The sequence below is a fragment of the Canis lupus genome, chromosome 2, assembly GCF_003254725.2.
Source record: "Canis lupus dingo isolate Sandy chromosome 2, ASM325472v2, whole genome shotgun sequence".
NCBI classification, from domain to species: Eukaryota; Metazoa; Chordata; class Mammalia; order Carnivora; family Canidae; genus Canis; species Canis lupus.
In genome coordinates this window covers 60,291,259-60,316,583 of record NC_064244.1, presented here as the reverse complement: position 1 = coordinate 60,316,583, position 25,325 = coordinate 60,291,259, and the positions used below count along the sequence as shown (strand labels likewise).

The window sequence follows — 25,325 nt, the reverse complement described above, 5'->3', positions numbered from 1 at the left end:
TTTATTTTATTTTATTTTATTTTATTTTATTTTATTTTATTTATTTTTTTAAAATTCTGAGCACAGATATAATTCTACTTTGAGCCTCTCCATCCTTATTATCCATTTGGTGGCAGTTTCATGGAAAGAGATGTCTGCTCCTCTTGAATATCACATTACTCTTTAGAATTCCTGAAGCACTTCAGCTCTCCAAAACTCTTAATAAGCAGTGAGTTTTACAAAAATTTTTATTTTTTTAAAGATTTATTTCTGTATTTATGAGAGACACAGAGAGAAAGAGAGATACAGACAGAGACATAGGCAGAGGGAGAAGCCAGCTTCTTGCAGAGAGCCCAATGCGGGACTTGATCCTGGAACCCAGGATCATGCCCTCAGCTGAAGGCAGAAGCTCAACTGCTGAACCACCCAGGCATCCCTAGAATTATTTTTTAAAGCAGTGATACATAAATGTTTTTTGGATCTTTTAAAAACGTATTCATTGGGCAGCCTGGGTGACTCAGCGGTTTAATGCCACCTTCAGCCCAGGGCCTGATCTTGGAGACCCTGGATCAAGTCCCACGTTAGCCTGCATGGAGCCTGCTTCTCCCTCTACCTGTCTCCGAGACTCTCTCTCTCTCATAAATAAAATCTTTTTTAAAAAAAGCAACTTATTCATCATAAAGACAATACCAAGTGCTATGATGATAGGGAAAAATTAGAGCCTTCAATACATTGTTGGCAGGGATATTAAATGGTGTAGACTCTTTGGAAAACAGTTGAGAAGTTCTAAAAAGGTTAAACATAGAATTATTATACGATCCAGCAGTTCCACTCCTAGTTACCCAAGAGAAATGAGAATGTATATTTATGCAAAAATTACACACAAATGTTCATAGCATCATTATTCCTAAAAGCCCAAAATGGAACCAACCCAGATGTCCATCAAATTGAATGAATAATCAAAATGTGGTATATCTATACAATAGAATATTATTGGCAATAAAAAAAAAAAAAGAGGTACTGATAGATGCTACATGGGTGAATTTTGAAAACATGGTAGGTGAAGAAGCCAGTCACAAAGTACCACATATTATGATTCCATTTATGTGGAATGTTCAGAATACGTGAATCAGTCTAGACAGGAAGTACAGTTGTGGTTATCAGGTTGGAGTGGCAGAAAAGAATATACTAAAAGTCATGCAAGAGTACTCTTTACATGGGTAAATCCTATGGAATTTGAATTATATTTCAATAAAGCGGTTACCAAAAATTTTTTAGATTAAAAAACAACACTTCATGTGAGATCATTGTCATTTTCTTGCTTCACGTCTAGAACAAAGCCAATCTCCTTACCAGCACCTGGTTCCTGCCTGCCCCTCTGTGTACTCACCCCTCCTCCATCTTCCCACATCAGCTTCTGTTCTGTTCCTCCAGCTCATAAACTGTGTTTTTGTCTCCAGGCCTGTGCATTTGCTCCTCCCTTGGCCTGATGCGCTCTGCCCTTCTGACCTCTGAATTTTTGTCATTCAGTTGTCACCTTAAAGAGGTCCTCCCTGACTACCTTTGGTAAATTACCTCTCCATTCCCTGCACAGATGGTTGCATCATCCTGTTCTTTTCTCTTCAAAGCACCCAACTGCATCTGAAGCTCCTATTTGTTTGTCTGATGATTTATCCTGTGTAACCCACACTACATGAAACCTTCTCTCCTGAGCTTAGGGACAAATATATCTCCAAGGCCTAGCTCAGTGCCTGACACATGTGCACTCAGTAAATATGTGAGGCATGAATGAATGAGCATTATAGCATGCTCTGCCTGTCAGCCCAGTGTGGGTATCCCAGTTTGGTTATGGTGGCCCCCTGTGATGTGAATTTATCAAAGCCATTTACCTGGGCACCTTTACCTCCTTTCTCTGTTATATCCTGAGATAGAGAGGAGTCTAAAATGTAGCATCCTTTTTCTTTTTTAAAAGATTTTATTTATTTATTCATGAGAGAGACACAGAGAGAGAGACAGAGACACAGGCAAAGGGAGAAGCAGACTCCATGCAGGGAGCCCAATCCGAGACTCCAGGATCATGCCCTGGGTGGAGGGCAGGCTCTAAACCACTGAGCCACCCAGGCGTACCTAAAATGTAGCATCATTCATTACTGGAGAGGACCCAGGGGCATGGGGAAAAAATAATGGGCCTTAAATTCTGATATAAGTGAAGGTTTGCAAAATATTGTTCATAATTCCATCTACTCCCTTTGATCCATTCAGTCTCTGAAATAATCCTTCTCTTCTTAACACTTTTGTAATTTTACATTGTATTTATGTTGATTTAATTTTTTTTTTTTTTTTTGGTCTATAACATCATATTGGAAGCTCTTCGAAGGTAGAAAATGTGGTTATTCCTCACTCTGAGTTCTTAATACATGTATGTCACATGTCTCTTAGGCACATGATGTACCTTGACTGTCGTTTGTAAACTCTGATAACTCAGGCATCAAGATGTTGAATTAGATTTTATAGAGTTTTGTTCTGGAAACCGATGCTTTTTTCCATGCATATTTTACTTTATAGAGTAATCCCACTTTAATCTTTAATCTTAAAGGTGTTCAGAGTGTTTGAAGGTTACCTGCATAGCACCTGGGTTGCCAGCAAAGTAAAGAAACACAGGCTTGGGTTGACTTTCGATGGGAAGCAGGTGGGCTCACTTTGGCGTACTCTCCCTTGGGTGGCTCTGATGTAGAAAGACCAGCTCTCCCACCATTTTACATGCAGCCTTGTGCTAGGTCTTGGGAAAAAGAAATACTGTGAGATATATTGACCCAGGCTTTCCAGTGTTGACCCCTTGTGGAATGCTAGGAAGAACTAAAGAGATAACAGTGCTTTTTTCCTACCTTTTATCAGATCTGGAAGGAAGCTCTGAGACTAGCTTGGGACTGGCTAACCTGAAGAGTTTCAAGCCAACCACTGAGGCTTCCTCCAAGAGTTGTTGGTTTGAGCTCCAAATAGGATCATGAGGTCCTAGATATGGATGTAGGGGAAGACAGCCAACATCTGTTACTATGCTTAAAAAAAATTTATTAACATCACTTGCCATCTATGTTTGCCCACTTATATCCAATTAACCCTTAAGTGTACAGTAGAGAATTGAGATTTGTGTTGATTTTCCTGGTGGTATAGTTGCTTCCTTGGCCTTATGTCTCCATGCAGAAATTTCTATAGAGATACCATCCTGGGAAATATGATAGAAATAGTTCAGATTTTTAAAAAGAGGACTCTCTGTTTTCTCTCTCTCTCTCTCTCTCCCCCTCTCCCTCCCTCTCCCTCCCTCTCCACACACACACACACACACACACACACACTCACACACTCACACGTATATTTCTCCATCTTATGTTTGATAGTTTGGCTATAGAAAAATTATCTGAAGTCATTTTATATTCTGACATCTCTTTAGTGAGTGCCTTGGTTAATGTTATTATTTCCTAAGAAAGAATATAATTTCTCTGAGAACATTAAACTATATTACTCTGAAACAGAGAACAATAAATAGCCTCTGTACCCTAATATTTGATAGGATAAAATAAGGTCATCTTACATGACTTATATTCTACCTTATGTTTGTATAATACTCAGTATTTTTTAGGGATTTCCCTCTAGGGTTTTTTTGAAACACAAAACACATTGTGTCAAAACTGATGTTACTTTTGATTTCAAAGTAATAGATAATTGTTATTGTGTTATAATGTTTAAAAATGAAACTTGAGAAAATAAATAAATAATAAGAATGATAGTTAAGAAATAGACTCAAGGCACACCTGGGTGGCTGAGTGGTTAGGTGTCTACCTTTGGCTTGGGTTGTGGTCCTGGAGTCCTGGATTGAGTCCCACATCCCTTTCCCCTTGGAGAGCCTGCTTCTCCCTCTGCTCGTGTCTCTGCTCTCTCTGTGTCTCTCATGAATGAATAAAATCTTTAGAAAAAAAAAAAAGGAATAGGCTCGAAAATGTTTAATTAGCTTTACTTTGCATGTTACATCTTTAAGGAAAACACTAAAAATTTTCACAAATAAAGCAGTAGAATTTCCTGTGTTAGGTGATTCTATGGATATAACTGCCTTCCAAGTCAAACTGAAGTTGATGTTGCTCATTATTACTATGAGCTAAGGAGCCCATAGAAGTGGCATATAGCTATCAAGTTATGAAATACCCATGTTAGCCACTGCATACTATTGAATGAGTCTCCCTACTTAAGGAAAGAAGACAGATACAAAACAGGATATGTCAAACATACACAGAATTTTCCTGTAGGCCAGATAACCCCTCTTTTGGTTTTGATACCAGGCACTGACTCTAATGTGATGCAGCTATGTAGCCTGATGGCATGGAAATTCAGTGGAACACCGTAGCATTATGGTATATCTTCAGGCAGTACCAGGTTTCTTGTCTTCACGTCAAGGTAGATATAAAAGGGAGGAGAACCTTCTTCCATCCCATTTTTCTATAGCCTTCATAGGACTTGGCTTAGTATTTTATTTATATATGAACTATATGTAATTATCGTATTAGTTACATTATCAGCTATATAGTATAGCTGTGTCCTAAGCACTGTGCTAATGTAATACATGTAGTATTACTTATATTATCTCGTTTAATGCTCATGAGAGTTCTTTGAGGAAGATGATATTACCATTTTACAGATAAGAAAAACAGAAGAGAATAGAAGTTAAGTCATTGCCCTGATTACCTCACTGGCTCTCATTCATTCACTCATGATTCATGAGGCATTTATCAAGCAACTACTGTATAACAGCGTTGAAGATACAAGGGAAGATCAAGCCCAATCCTGGCCTTCAAAGAACTTAAAGAACTGTGTTGGAGCAGAACTTAGTTGTCATTTCAAAGGTAAAGAAACTCAAATTGAGGAGTTTGCGGGCATCTGTCTTAGGACTATGCTGCCAAGATAAATGTGATGTATAAATGTAAGCATGAGTGGGAGGAAATGTCCTAGAAAACATTTTCTCAACCATGTCTATGACTCTTGGGAGCTCCTCGTTCATTATTAAGTTCTTTGATGACACCGACCACTGCACAGGAATCTCTTCCCAGAGCAATTTATAAATATCAAATACTTTTTTATGGTGGGTAATTCTAGAAAGGGTTAAAGTTAGCTTCTCTGGGACACATAATGGGAAAGTAGCTGAACATGATTTCAAAGGGATTTTTTAGGAGAGAATTCCAATTACAGAGAAGTAATTTCCCTTTCTAGCTTACTAAGCTCTATTTCAGGCTAATGCAGTTTCAAGATCCATATCCCTTCTCCCCTTATTTCAACAGATATTTTGAATATGAAAATCTTATGTCAAAACTTAGCAGAAGCCTTCATCAGGCTTTTGAAAGGCTAAGTAAGAATTCTGTTTCTAGGAATAAAAAGATTTGGATCAGAAAGATTCTTTGCTGGCTAGAGTCCCTTTTTGGATGGTAGCTCAAGCAGTCTTTAATCATATTTTTGTTGATTATTTATTAGTTTCTCTGAGAAATCAAAGACTCAGTAACGTAAAATATGTTTTCCTTAAGATATTTTATGAATCAGAATCCAGAGTAAAGAAATAATGGAAAATACATTTCATTTGCTGATATGGACTAATTGGGAATTAAAATACCTTTCTCTAGTCAGTGCCCCACATGGAAATGCTAAGTACCCACACTGGCCCAATTGTACCAACCGCCGTTTCTGCCCAGACAAAACTCTTATGCTGCTAGTAGATAAAGAGAGTGCTTTGTCAGTAAATCAAAACTGTGGAGCACTAGAACTAATTTAAGTGAAAGGATAGGCTCCACGCCAGCTGTTTGGGTAAACCCACATTGAACCAAATGGGAGACGGATGAAACTTAATATGTGTGTATTCCAGTCATCAGCCTAGAGTGTGTGTAACGCAAGCTTGTGGTGTTTGTCATTGTGAGAAGTGTGAAGGCAGCCTTCCATTCTCAACTGCATGGGGCTGCCAGCTTGTGGCAGCTTTCGTCAATATTGGGCTTGCTCTTGGGGAGCCAGACATTGGCTAGTTTCCTGATGGAGGTTAAGGGAGCTGGGAAATGTATTTACTTGCACACATCATCCTGATCCAGTGAAATCAAAAGGTGTTTGAGAAAAAAAGCAATCTGCTAGAGTAAAATACAAAAAGGATGCATTTTATGCCACTGAGGCCAATGTAGTTTGAGGGGATATACAAGATAAACAGATGTGACAAATTAGAAAAGAATGGGGAATAACAAAGTATGTCTGGGTAATGGAAGCAGCAGACCATGGTGGTGAAGCCAAGTGATCTGAGTTCAATACCCACTCTGCCACTTACTAGGTACAAGAGCTGAGGCCGGTTATATGTCCCTTCTCTCCTTGGATCTTTGTCTGTAAACTGGACATGTAAGAACACCCACCTCAGGATCACTCAAATGTCATTTAAGACAGATGTAAGAACTGCACGACCTAAAGAAGTAGGTCAGAAGGGCTATGAGAAGATTGCTTCTCTGTGTTTTGAAGTCTGTGGTAGAAACGCATTCATCAAATTGAGCCACAATTCAAGTATCTGACAATATAAAAATGCTGATTTCTTATAGTTCAGTCTACTAAAGAGGGGCTCAGTATGACAATATGGATGGAGAGATGGTTCTGGTTTTCTAGAAAAAGAAGAAAAAAGAAAGAATGCCTTCCTCCCAGGATTGTTATGAACTAATAGATGTAAAGGTGTTAAGAATGGTACCTGGCCCATAGTAAGCATTATACAAGTTGGCGATTGTTATTATAGATCAGATGCCCAAGAGGGCCCAAGAGGACCAGCACACGGGTCACTGGCAGCAGAGACCAGTGGTGTAGAGATAACAGAGAGTGGTCAGGACAGTGACACCTGCTTCTCAGCTGCAGCCACTACTCTGCTCTGCCCTGGGTGTGGCCTTAGGGGAATGCCGGCCAAGTGTTGCCATATCTTCCAATATTTCAGAAGAAACTGGAAATCTGGATTTTGCTGAAAATCTCCCAACTCTTAAATCTTGTTGATTTACTTTAAAGCCCTCCAGAAGCCAAATAAAACCCTGTCTGTAAGCGATGGACCACCAGCTCATGGTATCTGTGGTCTAATAATGAAACATTTAAATGTAGCTTACAGAAGTCCATCTGATGAATATATCATCACACCATAAGACGGAGACTCATTTCGATTCTGGAAATATTCATTGCATTTCTACTACATGTCAGACCCTGTGCTGGTGCTGAAGATACAGTAGAGACTTAACACAAGCCAGTCCAAGGAACTCACACACTTTATAAGCAATACCTGGCACCCTGTAGATACTCCATGTTGGTTCCCAGCTCCTTCTTATTACCTCTGCTAAGTCTGGACCCAATCCAATGAGTGCTTGAAAGCTGATTTAGGTTTTTGAATAATAATAGTATGATGCAGTTTAAAACTAATAAATCTGCCAACAGTATTACGGAAGTATTCTACTGAAGTTCTCTTCCTCTTAGTTTCCTGCTTTTTCTCTGATTAGTTGTCCTCTTTTACTTGGTATCACTTCATTACTTCTGGCCATGGACTTGGGCTACGATATTTTGCCATTGTTTGCATGTTACTTCACACATTTTTCCCATTCTGCCTTTGAGAGTGTGAACTTCCTTCACACTTCCAAGGGCATTCAATGAAACTGTAATCCTGTGAGCTAATTCAATGTTATTTGAGAAATAGGGAATATTATATATATATTCCCACCCTTTCAAAGCCCATTAGCAGAGCCCATTGAAGGCTCCGAGGAAAAACTGCAGTTTAGAAATCTACTTGATAAACCTCGTCTAAATAAATGTTTCCCAAATGTATTTGACCAAGGCCTACCATCCTCTCCTTTTACCCATGTAATGCACCTTAATATGCCAAGTTACTGGTAATTGTTTGACCCATTTGAGGAAATGCTGGATTGCCAAATTATAGTTGCTCTTAGGGACTATAGTTTCTTTCCATTTCTTCCCTACCTCAGTATGTGCAGGTAAAGAAATTTCCAAAAGCTCAGACTTTATTTTCAAAGAGTCTAACCAGTTGAGTGTGGCCATGGGCATCTGTGGTTGCCTGACAATCCAATTCTAAATCTTCAAGGAAAGAGACTGTCATCTTGTGTTCTCTTTGGGGCACCAAGCACAAGGTCATTCTAATGGTGCAAATGTGCATTACCTGACCAGTTGAGTGCCCTCAGCAAAAAGATTCCAGGAGAGATTAACAGTAATTGGATTTGGATAAAGAAAAGCTGGTTGGTTTGGAGTACTATTCCTGTAACTTCTCTGTAAGTTTAAAACTGATTTCCAAATTTAAAAAACTTCTTTGTCATCTTTCAAACCATGTTCCTCAAAAGTGTAAATTATACGTTGCCTTAAAAAAAATATGCAATGCTTGGCAAACCTGAGAGAGAAGAGCAAGACAGAAAAACGGAGAATGCCCTTGAGCAGGTCAAGAAAAGGGAATACAAAAGGGATTGAAGAAGAACAAGTGAACAATAGAACTGGCAGGTTTGGGTTTTTCAGAGATCAGTGCCTTATACTTGGTCTAAGATAGTGTCACCTAAGGGCCCCATGTCCAGGCTGCATTCCAGATTGGGTCTGCCCGGGTCTCCCTCAGAGTCTCGTGGCCATGGTCTTTGCCAGTCCTTTCAACCCTCCCAACTGCCGACTCCTCTACGATCACCCTGTCCCATCTGCCTCCTGTGTAGGCACATCTGGCTTCTCTGCTTCAAATCCAGGTCAGTCACCTCCTCTACCAACATGTCGCTTCCTCCAGGACTCACCACACCCAGCCTCACTGCTTGGCAGCGCTTCATGGCAAGACACAACCTGATTCTTCTTTGGAGAAAGAGGAATTAGCTTCAGATTTGAGGATTCAGCAGTAAAATGACGTTTCCCACACTCACAGACCTGCGTACCAATGATAAACCTGAGTTGATTTTAGACCGTTGCTTTTAGTTTTATGTAGGCCCCAAATGACAAGGGAGCACTGAGCTAATTAACCATCCTTGTAAGCCTCAGGAGCTCTCATATGTCTTTTTGGTTGTGGGCAGAGTGTTAATGCTTTGGCTTTAATACAATTATTTTCCTCCCAGCTCTTCAAATTTGTAAATCTTCAATAAAATGTATGTGGGAAATCAAGAGGACATGCTCCAACCCAGTTATAATAGAGGAAGACCATCCTAGCCTTTAAAATGGGTCCCATTGACACTGATATTTTACAACCCATCCCTGGGCCCTCATCCACACCTCCTGATTTTTGTGAAGGTGAGCAGTGTAGGACAGTGAGAGTCACAGGATTTTAAATAACTTCACTCCTAGGTGTGTTTGGAATGAAAACAAAGATAACCCTGTTCGACAGTGAATTTGTGCCTCTGGGTGAATGGCCAGGTGTTCTTTCAACTGAACTGTGAGACTAATTTCTTCCTGGCCTCTGGAAACCAGCTGAAGCAGTAGGCCAGCTGGTATATCTTCAATCTTGCATACCAACATCTTTCTCTGATTCACAGATTTCCTTTATCCCCAGCATTTCCTGTGGTATGTGCATCCCCAACAGTAAGCGATATCTCTTATTGGATTTGGGCATTTTTCAATTGTGAGTCTTTTGGAGGGGAGGGCATAGGAAGGAGAAGGGGGTTCCATTAGAATATTTCCAGAGGGAGCCGTGCTTTAATCTCACCCACCCCCGCACATCAGATGGTCTCCACATTCGCCAGGAGATGACACTGAAGTCATTGAGGATGGCGTTAGGAACATTTTTCTTTTTAATATTTAAATGATCTCAAAGAAAATCAAAGTTACTTTACGTCCAGTTCCTGTAATACGCACCATGACTAGGGTATAAAACAAGAAGCTATGGAGATTGTTATCTAGAGAAATCTCTCTTGGAAACTTTCTGATGACTTTTCATTCGCAAAGCACAGCTTTTCTGTATTAATTGACTCACTTTTCAGTGATTGGAGGTTTGGAGAGGCCCAGAGATTTACCTGGTGAATCACAGAGTAAACTTGATCCTTGGAAGCAGGAGCCTATATACCTGACAGTCTAGCAGTTCTCAGAATACTAGATCCTATCCGTAATTTATTTTCCCAAATAGCTGTGACATACAAGATTCTTCATGTGCCAAAAGGGGTGTTTGAAAGTCACAAGCAAGTGGTAGAGGACCTCTGGTGACTTGAAGGTGTCCATCTGCAGCAGTGTGTGCCTGTTGGCATTTCTGGTATAATCTGGACCTGTCTTATAAGTATTTTAAGGGAAATGCATTTTTCTTTGCTAGTGACACACATACATACCCTTCAGTTTTCCAGAGGCTGCCGTGCTTCAGTTGAAACTATCCCTGTCCAGTTTTGAGATGAAATTTACAGGAGCCCCCCAAAGTAAGCTCCACCATGATGCAAACCATGAAATGAACCTCCTTTTGTTCAGAGTGTGTGAGAATTTTGGTTGGCTACACTCACCAGGCAGTCACTGTCAGGGCTCAGCTAGCAAATGCCGTTCTCAGCCATTCACACAAACCTAGCCTGCCTGAAGGGTGTGCGTAGAAACATACGTGGCTTTTCGGGCACTTTTAATTGTACTGGACTTTTTAATTGCAGATTCCCTTGAACCGGATCTTAGCATATTATAACATATTATAGTATAGTATACAACGATTATGTCTCATGCAAAGCACCATAGCAGCTTTCACTCCTAAGAATATATGTTACCTCTACCGTTTACACACAGAGTTGTTTGTTGCAAGAGTTCTTTGCCCTTGGGGACAATTGTAATAGATGAAGTACCACCTTAAAAAGCAACATAGATTAATTTTCAAAAGGGAATCTCTCATGGTTCATAACTAATAATAAAGTAATAAACCTATGCTCATGGCAAAAATGCCTAGGGAAAGGAATGGGACAAGAGCAGGAAATCTGGACTAGCTTTTTTTAAAAAAAAGATTTAAAATTCGAAGACTATATGGAAAAATTCAGCTTAAGAAATAACGTGAATCATGACTATTTGTGTGTGTTGAGTGTTTACCCTGTGCTGAGTGCTGTGCCACGTGCTTTGTGTCAGTTTTTAAATTTCATCCTCAGAGCTCCCTACGAAGCAGGTGTTTTATTATCCCTATTTGTTAGACGAGAAAGCTGAGGCTTCAGAAGATGTCTCACAGGGTCATTCAGCCTCCAGCAAGTAGGGAAAACAGAATTCCTACTCACACGGTCAGCCTGCGAGCGGTTGCTCTTGGCCATTTTTCTTGCCTCATACATCACTCCTTCCCACAGCAGAGGTCACAGCCTGAGAGCCAGCAGGCCAAATCCAGCCTCAGGTAACAGTAGCCACTGTTGAGCAGTTACTGCGTGTCAGGACTATTTTATGCACCTTCATTATTCCTCATTTCACCCTCAAAACAACTCCCTGAAGTGAGGTAGCTGTTATTATCCCCATTATACATACGAGGAAAACTGACATTCAGATGAAGTGGTGTGTCCCCAGTGTTAGAGGGGCTGACATCCAACTCCAGGCAGTCTGGTCCGGGAAGCCACTCTCTTAACCATCGTGCTAAGAAATGCAGTTGTCCAACAACATTTTAAAACTGAGATATTTCACACTACAGGTAAAGATGTCTGACACCTCTTGGAAAACAAAACAAGACAGAAGAGTGGACAGTACTGGTTCCCCTCCAGCTGGCAAATGTGGGTAGCTGCTCATGGTAGAGGGCTATCTCGCACACCACCCCTACCTTTCACTGCTTTACTTACTCGTTACTCACTTGGACTTTGAAGGGGGCATTTCAATTTGCATTTGGGGTCTGAGGTCTTCATGGTACTGGAGCTGCCTCAACAGGGGCCTGTTGTACATGTTTTGTTGTTCGGCTGTCCAAGCTGTTCGGTGCTGACAGCATCCCGCCAAAATGACAACAGACTCCTCCTTGAAGTCTTCCTCTGTCCCCTTCCCCTAGAGAAGGGTATTCTGCTACTCTAGTATTGGCACCCAACCCAGTGGGGAGCAGGTGAGATTTATACCCTTTTCTCTCTCTGCCTAGTTGATAGCACTCTGGTGATGTTTGGTTGGCCATAACCAAGCTAGTAACAGCATCTCCAAGCTTTGGCATACAGCTTGGTAGGCTGTCGTGTGACCCAGAGACCCCTAGACTCTCTACATGTCAGCCTGAAATACAACCTAACACCCAGAAATGAAGAGAAAGATTTTGGCAAGTACATGCATCCTTCACAAACCAGAGATTTATGTATTGAACCGAGCTTTTCTAAGAACTCAGTCTTGATGATTTGTTCTGTGTTGGACCAAACCAGTGTATTATTGGTAAGATAATGAGTGGCATTCACCCAAGGGTAATCCTTCCAGGGATTTTGATGATGTAGTAAATCATGAGTGTAAAGCCTGAGTGGTTTATGCCATTAAAACCTCAAGATAGAATTAGACTTGTAATCACCACTTGCCCATGTTTTGTCATTTATGATAATTATAGTAGTAATAATCCGTGTATTGTTAAGAAGTAGCAGTCAGAAGCATCCATCAATTTTTTATCGACACCAAATCAAGTTGATACTTCATCTTTGCTGCAAAAGTGTAGATTGCACCAATTAGTCTAAAGAAATTGGGCAGTCATTAGCAATGAAGTAAGCAGTTAATCTACAGAATATTTCTGGTCCTTCTGATGCCAACAATCCCTCTTAATTATGCGGAATATCATGAGCATCTTTGGGACTCTGTCAATAGTGCCATTGTTGGCTTAGATTAGAAGGAACATCCATGTCCCTGCTTTTATTTAGAAGAATGCACTATTACCTCCCAGCCCCCACCTTGTATCCTTCTGCGCTTCCAGGCAAATTTATTCTGAAGCAGAACACTCAAATCAAAGCAGTTGGCATTTTCTTTTTCTTATTTAGAAATGGGGATTTTCCCCAGTGGGCTGCTTTCAGGGATGGTGCATTAACTCACCATCCCATACTTAACTATTCTTGTTCACCTTACCCAAATTGTGGAATAATCATCTCCTTAAAAAGGAAGGAAGGAAGGAAGGAAGAGAAGGAAAGAAAGGAAAAGAGAGAGAGGAAGAGAGAGAGAAGAAAGAGAGACAGAACTAAAGGAAGAGGGAGTCAGAATTTAAAAGAAAATCCAACTATTTGTGAAGAAATCCTGGTGCTAATGAGCTTTCTACATCTGCCTCCAGTCTTTTCCCCAGGCTATCCCAATCTCCCTCTCTAGACATTTTCAGTCGTCATTGCCCATAAATTGTACTAAGCAGCTGAATAATGTAGTGTGGAAATTTCGAATATATGTATTTTTTTTTCTATTTAGGAAGTTTGGAAAAACAAGACTAGGAAAGAGGGAACTCATTTCTAACCTCCAACCATGACATCAACCTCTATAAGTGTTTTTTGATAGATTTTATTCCAAACTCTTAAACATACACCTATGTTGAGATTATTTGTTGTTGTTTTTGGTGCTTTTACTACATTTGGTCCTTGAACAATGCAGGGGTCAGGAGTGCTGATCCTCTGCACAAAAATCCCTATATAATTTTTGACTCCCCCAAAACTTAATAGCCTACTGTTGACTGGAAGTATTACCAGTAACATAAACAGTTGATGAACACATATCTTATGCGTTACATTTATTATATAATGCATTCCTTTAATAAAGTAAGCTCTAAAAAATTCTAAGAGATCATAAGGAACAGACTTATAGTACAGTATTACATATACCAAAAAATAAACCACCTAGAAGTGGACCCATGCAGTTCAAACCCATGTTGTTCAAGAATCATCTGTATAATGGGGCACCTGGGTGGCTCAATCGATTAAGTGTCCGACTCTTGATTTTGGAGCAGGTCAGCATCTCAGGATTGTGGGATCAGGCTCTGGGCTGGGCATGCAACCTGCTTAAGATTCTCTCTCCTTCTCAGACTCTTCCTCTGCCCCTTCCTCCCCCACAAAGAGTCAACTCTATGTATTCTTTTTTTTTTACTTGTCATAATAATTTTTTCACTTTACTAACAATTTCAGTAACCATTTTATATGTATAAATAGTACTCCATCAAATTACAAATTACAAAGAAGCTTATCAATTTTGATCCAGTATTTCACTTTTTACCTCAGGGAAATAATTCAAAAACATGGAGGAAATATATACTCTACTCTGGATTTAAAGGAGTACTATTTATACATGTAAAATGGTTACTGAAATCCTGAGGTGCTGACCTGCGCCAAAATCAAGATAAGCTTCTTTGTAATTCTCGATAGAAATTGCCAAATTGGGCTCCAAAGGATTTTGAAATTTTAAATTTTAAAAACCTCCCCAGTAATATGTACAGATACCAATTTAATTTTAGTGAATGAGATTTAAATTCAGATGTGTTGGCATGCTTGTATCTAAGCTAAAAATATAAATGGTGCTCTTCCATAATTAGCTAAAAATGTGAATGTTACCTCTCCATAAGGGACAAATGGGTACAGTATCAAATTGTGCTCTGACAACAACTTGGCTTAAACAAAGGCAATTATGATCTCATGTTACAGGAAGTTCAGAAATAGGACAGCTGTCTGTGTGATATGATCATAGGCCCAGTGATGTCATGAAGACCTGGATTCCTCTCTTTTAAGCTCACCATCGTAACTTCTACCCTTATATTGGCTTCCTTCATGTTTCAAATGGCTGCAGCTGCTCCAGGCATTGCATCCAGATGTTGAAACAGCAAAGATGGAAAGAGACCAACTCTTCCAGGGCTTCCTTCTCAAGAGTGAGGAAATCCTTCCTAGAAAATTCCCTGTTGACCTTCTTTCCAGTCTCTCTGCCCAGATCTGGGTCAGATGTTCACTGCTAAACCATTTACCAAGGAAAATGGAAACACCATGATTGGCTTTATTAACTAAGATTTGCTTCTGAGCCGGCAGTGGCATCTGTTTTCTCTGAGTTGAATGCATGAATAAAATAGGAGCTCTGTTAGCAACAAAGAAGAAGGGAATGGTTGTTGGGGAGGTAACCAGTAATCTCCCAAGACACCCTAAGTTTTTTTCTTCAGTCTCTGGCACACTCTTAGAACAATTTAGAATGCTATAGTAACACTTTATGCATGTAATGGTTGTCTGCAAGATACACACAAGTCCTGAGCGCTGGTCTCCATGTAAGGTTCTCATGTACTGTGACCATGCTTTGTATTTCCCTTACGTTTTCCTTAAAATCTGTCTCAGTACTGTGCACTGGAGATAAAAAGCAGGACCTCCCCTCTATTTTCATAAACCTTTGGTATATGGGTCTCATATGGAAAAGAAGTAGAACTGGCTTTCCTGTTCGAGAATTACTGTTTGGTAGAGATTTGACATCTAGGAGCGCCACTGTCAGGACTTAGGCTGGAACCGAAGGTTTACACCCTGATGAAACAAGTCTCGCTTTCCAGTCTGTATTACTCAGGCTCTGTGCGTCTTACTCCACTGCACAGCCCAACATTTTGAATGTTGAATTGCTCACTGGTCCTCCAGTGAAAGACCAGGAAAGGGGAGGAGAGGGGTTGAGGAATTCATACCAGTCAAATACTTCTTGTTGTATCTAATTGGAGAAAGGGCTGAAATCACCACCTCAAAGAGTGTTTTGAAAATAATTTACTTTATTTCTCCATTCTTTTTCCCCGAATTGTACAAATTATTAGCATTACATTTTTCATTAAAAACAAAGAGAGAGCAGCAATGTAAGAAAACATGTCCCTGGGTTGAAAAAACAGGCCTAGCTACTACATGCCACAGAAATTCAGTACTATTTTACATTTCATGTACATAGTTGAATCATAGGGTACAGATACTATCTTCTTATTAATGCCTGACTTGCAAGTATTTTTTGGCAGTGGAGATAATCAAGGTGATCTTGGATCAAACCTGCCCATTCTTCAGCCAAGTAGATGAAAACCCAAAATACAACCATTTCCTACCACGCCATGATAGAGTCATTGCTTCAGTTGTAATTCTGGATGAAGACAAAAAAAAAAAAAAAAAGATGAAACAAAGGAAAAAACTCCACCTACTGTACTTGTATACTTTTTGTTTTAGTTTGTAGGGATTTTTACAACATAATTACATGTTCTAATTATGAGATTACATACATTTCTACCACTTATATAATCAAGTGTAATTATACCAACTACTTGGGCAGACAGTGATAAAAAATTACTTGAAGCAAAAATTATATGTCGAAGTGCCATTTCAGAAAGGCTTTTGGAGCATATATGCCACAGATCCCAGATGAAGGTGACACAATAGCCTCCGATAGCTTACTTTTCATAGGTTATGGCATCGAGAATGACTCACATTATTTTGAAAGTTTGGTCTTTTTAAAACTGTCTTTCAAACCTAGCACCCATGTTATATACCTTCTCCACTTGTGCAGAAGCTGGTTGAGCTCTGAGTTTGTCTCCTTCTTGCCCTCACCTTCTCTCTCCGCCCCCCCCACTTCCTGCTTCCTACCCTTCCATCCTTCTTTCCTCTTCCCTACCCTACCTTATATCTAGGCGCTGGGAGAAACAGTAGGCTAATGGGGACAAATGGAGTGGATTCTTGGGACATTATTTCCCACTCGAGTAATCCTTGGATCCAAATGTTTGAAAGCAGCTGGTTTAGAAGAGTTAATGTCATCCTTAAAATTGTCTGATTCCTCGGATGGTGGACTAGATATAGAGTCATAGTCCATTGGGTTTCATGGCCTTTAGGAGCATTTTTAGCATGATGTTGTTGTTGTGTAAGAGAAACAAAATAGAGGAAAGTAAACACTACAGCATAAGCAAAATTAGGAACTTTTAAAATGAAGTATGATGTTACAGACAGTTTCTGAGAAACAGCATGCTATTTATTATAATTGTTTCTTTCATCACTGAAAACAAAGTGTATTGAAAGGGTAATTTTTCTGCAAGTCAACTCCTTTCCCTCTGATGTCTTTTCAAGACTTTCTTTTCTTAAGCAAAATGTCTTAAAAATAGAATTGTAAAACTCATTTATTTGTGGACTACCTTAACACTGCTAGGACTTCTCCAGAGGCTTTCCATCACTTCACATGTTAACTCATTCTTGATTAAAAATAAATGAATAAAATTCCTAATCACCTGTCCTGAGTTTACAATTCAAAGCAGTTTTTTTTTTTTTCTTTTTTGGACTAGCTAGTCATGTTCTCCTAAGGACAGCGTCTTTGAGGTGTGTTGTTCATCGTCCATATGGAGCAAATTAGAGAGAGAAGGAGGGGAGCTGCCACTGTTTCTGATTGGTTACGGTAGTATTAAAAAAAATTGACTTGCCCCGCTCTAGAGAAGAAAGATGGATAAAATGCTCTTTGAACACACTAGTCTTTTTTTTTTTTTTAATGTCGGTACAGAAGGGTTGCATTTATATTTGGCTTTCCAGACCTGTCTCTTGACCTTCTAATTACTTTATTTGAAACAGCACTGAGGGTATAATAAACCTGGAGGTTGCCTCTCCTTTGCTTTATCATAAATTAAAGCTGCTGGTTTGTTGAGGTGAAAGTGGAGGCAGAATGTTCATTACTGCTCAAGTGACGGCTTGTCAATAGCAGTGCTTTTTAGTTTGTTCTAGTCAGCACTTGCTGTGCATTTTGTTGGGCCACTGGGAAATAAATACAACAAGATTATACGTTTGGAATACCACAAGAGTTCACGGAAAAAAAACACAAATGATAAATTATACACTTGGTAGAAAGTGACATGCTATCTTGTGCTATTAACAACCAAAGATAATTGCAACGAATTGTAATTGCAGTTTGCAACTTACAGTACAGTGTGTCCAACATCAATCTTAATAGTGAACAAAGCAATTTATATTAAAACTTAATTCACTTGGTAACTTTCTGCTGTATACACGGGAGCTAACAGATGTAGCTTTTCAGAAAGTTCAAAGGCATTTGGAACGTGGCAAGAAATGCTAATGCAGTAAGCCTTGGAGAAATATTGCATTACTACTTGTAATGAAAACAAATGTATGTCATTATCTCCTACTTTGTGTTTATTTAATAAAATATGCAGTTTGCATGTTGGTGAATTCGGTGTTTCTGAATGGATATGGAATGATGTTCTATTTGGAATCAAAGGCCAAACAGGACTAGCAATTATGCATCGAGTATAAATAGTCTGCTTTACTATTTTAGTAGCATGCCCCTTAATGCTTCAGTGGGTTTTGTATGAAGTGTAACAGCAAACTGGAGTAACTTTATTCATGACTTTCCTTAGATTGGATGTCTTTGAAGCAAGAAAGGGAGATCTCCTGGAATTACTTAAGAGAACAAGCATATTTGTTTTGTGAGCTTGACTGATGGCCAGTAGAGCAGTTGAGTGAAATCTCTAAACTGATTAGGGCTTTAGTTCAAATAATCTTCTACCTTTTTCATTAATTTATTCCTTAATGCTATTTTGCTGCTCTTCTACCAAGGATAATAATCTCACACTCGCTGACCTCCATGAGTGGATGACCTGGAGCCCATAACTAATCTTATTTACTCTCCTGACCAGCCGAACTTCATTTACCTTGACTGGATAAAGAGCCTTGCGTTGCTAAGCTTCCCCTCCTTCGTAGCTTTCTAGTTAATCTACAGTGAAGGCAAGATGATAGCCTTTCCCAGTCAAGATCCAGAAGCATCTGGGGACAGTGGAAACTTCAGGCCATTTCTCTTCCTTTCTTGAGTCCCACTCTCCTAACGCAAATTATTTTCGGTTTGAAAGTCAATTTCCTGCCATGGGCTATATGAATACATTGTTGAATTTAGGCTTGATTGTTGAGTTATGCATGCATATAATTTTATATCCTGCTTTCTTATTTAATACCAAAGTGTTTCCCATGTTGCTTCATAATTTAATACTTATGCATTTTAATGACAATAATTCATTAAGTTTGTATACCATTTTTTTTTCTAATCATTCCCTATTATTAAAAAGTTGGGTTACTTCTGCTTAGTTTCACTGTTACAGATATTGCTGCAATAAAAATTTCTTTAGATTTTTTTCATTTAGATTTTTTTTTCATTGTTTCTTTGGAAGACATTATTAGAAGTGTAATTTTAAGCAAAAGATGTAACATTTGTGTGGCTTTTTGCCCTACATTACTAAAATAGGTTCCTGGACTAGTTTATAGTAGTTTATATTGCTTCCAGTAGTATTGGAGGAATATATAATTTTATCACAGTAACATTGAGATTTATCCTGATTCTTTCATTTATAATCTAAATGGTATTGGGCAAGTTACTTAACCCCTCTGCCTCATCTGAACCTCCTTATTCCCCACCTGAAGGAAGGGGATAGTAACTCATGGATCATTACAAGTATTGTATTACTTTTTATATATATAATATTCGGGGAATAGTGTCTGCCACATAGGAAGCACTCAGTAAAGATTAGCTGTTATTATTCCTACTATAATTTCATTTTTCTCTTAATTTAATATCACTTTCTATTTAAGTTGCAATCTTTAAAGGAAATGTTGGAGTAGACTGTTGAAGCTAAGTAGTCAGTAGATGGCATAAGCAACTCCTACTTGTATGGAGTAAGAATTTTACAATGCTTAGGCACAGTGAGCCATTAGGTAGAACTCTCCAATGAGCATTCTCGCCGTAAAGTAGAGGCTTTCAGAATCTCCTTCTCTTAAATTTAATAAGCTCCTTCTCTTATTTATATATGATAGGGGTGCCTGGGGGGCTTAGTTGGTTAAATATCCAACCCTTGGTTTTGGCCCAGGTCATGATCTCACTGTTGTGAGATAGAGCTCCAGGTTGGGTTTCATGCTGAGCATGAAGTCTGCTTGAGAGTCTTTCGCTCTCCCTCCCTCTCTGCTCCTCCTTTTCCATCTCTTCCTTTCTCTCTCAAATAAATAAAACTAAAAAGAATAATAAATGGCTCTTATTTCCAGAACAACCTAGATGGGCCTCAAAGCCTTGGGGTTCTAGTTTACTGATCCTGGGATTCTCATATTCAGTGAGAACCCAAGTCTCCCACTTTTAGGAACCAGCCTCTGCATTAAATAATGGCAGTTATTTGTTGGTCTTTAAGTAAGACAAAGAACTGGTTTCCTGGATTTCTTAATTCTGGAAAATTGACTTCAAATTTTAAAATTTTCAAAGAAAAACTGTAACTAATTGTATTATTCCATGAGATGATTTTGATGAGATGCATCTGCTGTATGTGACTGAGTTGAGAACGGCACCTTCCAAAGTGTAGAGTTGGAGCAGCGTGCCCTGGGCGAGCACTGAGCCCCTGGGTAGTAGCTGCTCCAGGTAGAGGCTAGAGATTACTTTCTGAAGACCTTCTTTTAAACAAAAGGAATGTGGATGCCTTATGTTCCCTCCTGGGAATAATTTCTGTGTTAGAATTCTTGGGTTGCAAGCAACAGAAAGAAATACTGGCTAACTTGCAGGATGGGTGTGGAAAGCAAGAGAGTGGGAGGATCTCTTTTGGGAAAGATACGGGGCTGTCTACAGTAACCTGGAAGAGTAACTCAGCTGGAGAGGCAGCAGTGCAGCTCTGAGGATCCAGGCAGGAGGAAAACACAGATACTCATTAGGGTGCTGCTCTTGGAAAGAATATGCTCTATCTACTCAAGAATCACAGTCTAACAGGGCCCAGCCTGGATCCCATGCCCACCTCTTCAGTGGAAGAGGCCGCAGCACCTTGGTGACAGTCCCACTAAAGACGGCACACTCCTGGGGGAAGAAATTTCCCTATACAAGATTGGAATCCTCGTCCTCGATGAAAGGGGAATGAAGGCTGGGCCACTACGGTTAACAAAGTTACACTGCATTTCTTAAAAGACTATAGTACTATCGTAATTCCTCAGCAGTAATGATTAGGAAAACAACTAAATGGCTTACAAAGACCAGGAAGTAATTGGATCACTCAGGGGCCGTTGCCTAAGACATTAGCCCTGGAAGTAACTAATTTTTTATTACTCAGGATGACATGAAGGGCCCACATCAAAAGGCATTTTGTAGGAGAAATGTCTCCCATTTGGCTGCAGATATCACAGACCTGAATGACAGTGGCTTCAACCTCAGAGGGATTTCTGTTTCCTTCATGGGAAATAAATCCACCAAGAATAGGGCCATTATGATGGCTGCACCACACCACCAATGTTCACGGCTCCTTCAGTCTTTCTGCTCTGCCCTCCTTTTGGCATGGCTTCTCCCTGCAGGTTTCCTTCACCACTATGAGAGAACCACAGTAGCTACTTACATTACTGGTAAGGAGGAGGAAAAAAGGGAGGGAAGGCAAATGTGCCTGGCCCTTGAGTCACCCGCCTCCCCATTGGAAAGACCTTCCCCAGAAGCCCTACCCAGCAGTCTCCTCTTGAATCCCATTAGCTAAAATGTAGTCACTTAGTCACCCCTTTTGATTAAGGAAACAGGAATATTTTTCAGCCAGGTGCATTGCTACTCCTAGCAAAACCAGGATTCTGCAAGGGAGGGAGAAGAGGAGAGCAGATGTTAGGAAGGCAGCCAGCAGCTTCTGGCACGGCCCCCTTGCCGAAGTGGACGGTCTTCAGCCCCCAGGACTCTCCTGCCAGTCCCAGCATTACCTATGAGCAGCCAGTACACTGATAATGCAGCATTTTCTAGGGTAGGGAGAGAAGTGAGTGGATTGAATGATGAAAACTTTAGGTCATTAAATAAAGTTCCAACATTTTCTTCTTGCCCAAAACAGTCAGAACAAACTCTGTGGAACCGAAATCGAAGGGAAATGTGCCATGCCATTTTTCTTTAGCCTTTTTGCAATGCAACAGGACAATCAATACAAATCTTTGCAGTAATCATATATTGATTTTCCTAGAATATAACTCCATTTAAAGCACTTTTATCCCCAAGAGTAGAAACATTGGAGGCTATCAAAGAAGGAAGTAGGTTTCCTTGACCCCATCTGCAGTGCACAATTGATTAACAGAGGATAGTTATGAGAGAGAGGGAGAGACAGAGAGAGGGAAGAGAGAAGTCACCGAAAGGTTAATACTAGCTAAAGAGAAACATGATTATAGGACATTAGGCTTTTGGTAAAATCCTAAAGTCGGCAAAAGATAATGATACCATCTAAAATTGCATGAGATTTTGAGTACTTCACATACTCTTTGCTGTGCATCCCCACACCCCAACAACAACCACAGCTGAATTTGGGGGATCGACAAAGCTGTGAATGCCTGGGGACTGATTGATACATTTAGGTTCAGGGCTGATAAGCTGGCTTGATAAAGGAATGAGCGATACTGTTTCAGTTTTCCCTGAGTCATGTAGTCATTAAGCACTAAAACTCAAACTTGTATGTCTCTCAGATTGAATGTTTCTTGGCTTTCAGACAAAGCTCAAAGAAGAAAATATTTTATTGATTCACTTTTTAAATTTTTTTAAAAGAATATTTTTAAAAATTCTCATTCTTACTGTTTTGTAAGAGAACAAAACCCAAGAGCCCTGCTCCATTCCCTCCTCCCCCTCATCACTTCAACCCCCAAGGATAACCAAAACAGCCCACCTTCCGCAAATCCCAAGAGTTTAGGTCTGCTGCTGACTATTTCTGTGCGCAGATGTCTTCATCCCAGAGACAAGGGGAGTAATTGGATGGTAACGTTGAGAAAGACATGCCGGTTCTGCTCTGGCTCTGGCTCCAGAGGCTGGGATGTCGCCAAAACCGAGGGTGACGCCTCCCGAAGCAGTCCCAAGTTAGCCTCCTAACTGCACTCCTGGAAAAGGTCAGAGGGTGCCCTGGCGTCCACTTGTTCACAGTGTATTGTTCTCGGCGTATTTCCCTAAATCCCTCTTGTTTTTTTGTATCAAGGCTGGGGCTGCACAAACAAGCTCTTCACTAAATTAGAAGGCGTGTGCAGCCTCATTATCCCTCTCAATGTGTTGTACTTGATACTGTTTATTTTACCAGCAACTTCGGTCATTTGTGTTTTGCTTTGTTTCCCCCCCCCCCCTTTCTTTTTTTCTTTTTCTTTCTTTCTTCTTCTTCTTCTTCTTTTTTTTTTTTTTTTTTTGGCTTCAGGCAAAGCAACTAGTACACATTGTCAGATAAAGTATCTTATCTGTCAGCAGCACCCTTGTGAATTAATCATAATTCAATAGGCTTACTAATCAAGATTTGAGATGAATGTTTTGATAGAGCAATCAGATTTGTCTAATCTATCATTAGTTGACAGTCGCTGCAGGCAGAGTGTGAACTTGGCAATGGTAGACCTGTTTCTGATCCCTTTGGCTGGGCCCACCGGTTGGGTAGCATCGCCGATGGTAGCTGTGGATGCAGGCCTTGCAACCAATTAAATTCCGTTTCTCACTACCCCCCAGTCCTCCCTCCCCTCCCACCAGTTTGCAGAACAGGTTGGGTAGAGATCTCTGGTGAACCTCCTGCCCACATGATCAACAGATTGGAGGACATGGTGTTCCTTTTGTCATTTTCACCTGTAAACAAAGGTGTGCCACTCCAAGTGATCAATCTCAAGGGTGATTTATGGTGTCACTTGCAAATAGTGGTCAGAGAAAAAAAATAAACATAACATTATTAAACGTTATTGATTACAACTCTTATTACGTCGTATGCCTCTAAAATCTATGCCCCATTTGACAAAGTTACACATTCTTGGGAATTTACAGCATAGCTTAGGCATTTATTCAATTTGATTGTATAAATGGAAGAAAGCTCTTGTTGTAGATGAATATTTCATTGTACATAATGTCTCAAAATCTGGATAAAATTCTGAAATAATAAGTTACACTATATATATTACATGGTAGTCACTAATACATTAGTGTGAGAAAATTAGGGATAGGGTTATTTTATGGAGGACTCTTTAACCAGTCTTTTCCTTCTCCTCCCAGGTTTATATTAGCATAAAGATATTTCCTCATTATAGAAAGCTTAGATAATTCCAGACAAATCTAAGGGGAAAAAAAATCTAAATTTCCTATAATTCCATCAACTCAGAGTTCATCAATATTAATATTTCACCCTATTAAAACTAAATAGGTAACAGACAAATACCTCAGTGGGTGATTGCCTGACACTGTCATCTACAAAATACAGCTCTACGTGGCATGCTGTTGTGGCATCTGTGGACCACACCAGACGAAAAGCCAGAGGAGTGCAGGAAGATGCTACTTCTCTCAAGATTTCCATTTCTGCGAGAAAAGCATATAGGGAAACTCACTTCGGCTGTTAGTGTGTCTAACGTGTTGGAAGTGACAACTTTTCGATTTCACAGGCGTGTCACAATCCTTACTTAAATGAATGCTTGCCACACTTTGAGAGATTTGTAGCTTGGGCGATTCAGACAAGGGACAGCAGAGAGTTACCTAATTAGCCTACAGGTGTAATTATGTAAGGCATTCCAGGCAGTAGTGCGCTGTGTGTTAATTAACTTTCATGCCGAACATGCAGTAGCCCCTGAACAAAGAATGGTTCACAGATGAAGAAAAGCTGCTCGTTTTGCCCTAGCTTTATCTTCTCCTTCTAAAGCTTCCTTCCCAGCCTCTTTTTCTTTTTTTCTCAAGTCAACACATGAGGCATATGAGTTACTTTGCAAATAGCTCATCATCTCTCCCCATAACTCCCCTTCTACTTTCCTGCATAATTCCAGCACATTCTCTGGAATGAGCTTGTACATGACAAAATGTGTCTGTATTTGCTTATGTATTTATCTGTCACAGGTTTGTAAAATCCGAATGATTTCCAGCCGTGAGTTTTTGGCTCTCCGTGAAACTCCACAGGTCTCTTGTGGTGAAGACAGGAATGTCATTCACCGTCCCACAGGAGTAGCTCACATCCCGTCAGCCATCTTGCTTCCTAGTTGCTCCCGTCCATTCCTGTCTCTGAGGAAGACAAGGGAAAAGGCACCAGTTAAAGAAGATTCTTTCTTCTAGGAAATTAATCCATGGCTTCATTTGTGCTGGTTTCTGCTGTCAACTGCTGCCCCAGTTCTTAACTAATGTATTAAAGTAAATGTTGCAAATCCATATAAGTCAGCTCTGCACACTTGCATGAGGAAACACTTGAGGTCATCAAATAAGCACTGTACGTGGATAGTGGTCAAGTGATTTTCCAGTCCTTTCCCAGTTCTCAGGTGGTGAGATCCCATTCTGAGGTTCTCTGCTCCTTCTAATCCTGCCTCCTTGGCATCTCCCTCTGCCTTCATTTTGCTACTAATGCAGTCTAGAATGATACACAGGACCACTCTGTTCATACAGGAGATGAATGTTCTAGAATTCTACTTCTAAAATTCTATCTACACTAGCATGAAATTAACATAGATCAAGGAATTGCCAGCAACATTTAGATCGAATTCAATACGCTTTTTTATTCC

The 25,325-nt window shown here is 39.9% G+C and overlaps 1 protein-coding gene and 1 long non-coding RNA gene across 6 annotated transcripts in view; one reads left to right on the top strand and one right to left on the bottom strand.

Moving 5' to 3' along the window:
- FTO (FTO alpha-ketoglutarate dependent dioxygenase) overlaps positions 1–25,325 on the top strand; it is a 427,826-nt gene that overhangs the window by 284,271 nt on the left and 118,230 nt on the right. The window lies entirely within an intron of this gene.
- On the bottom strand, positions 15,594–22,685 carry LOC112659902 (uncharacterized). Its single transcript, XR_003136572.3, has 3 exons — positions 22,502–22,685; positions 21,014–21,189; positions 15,594–15,966 (listed from the first exon to the last, which is right to left on the bottom strand). It is a non-coding gene; the product is annotated as an uncharacterized LOC112659902 (long non-coding RNA).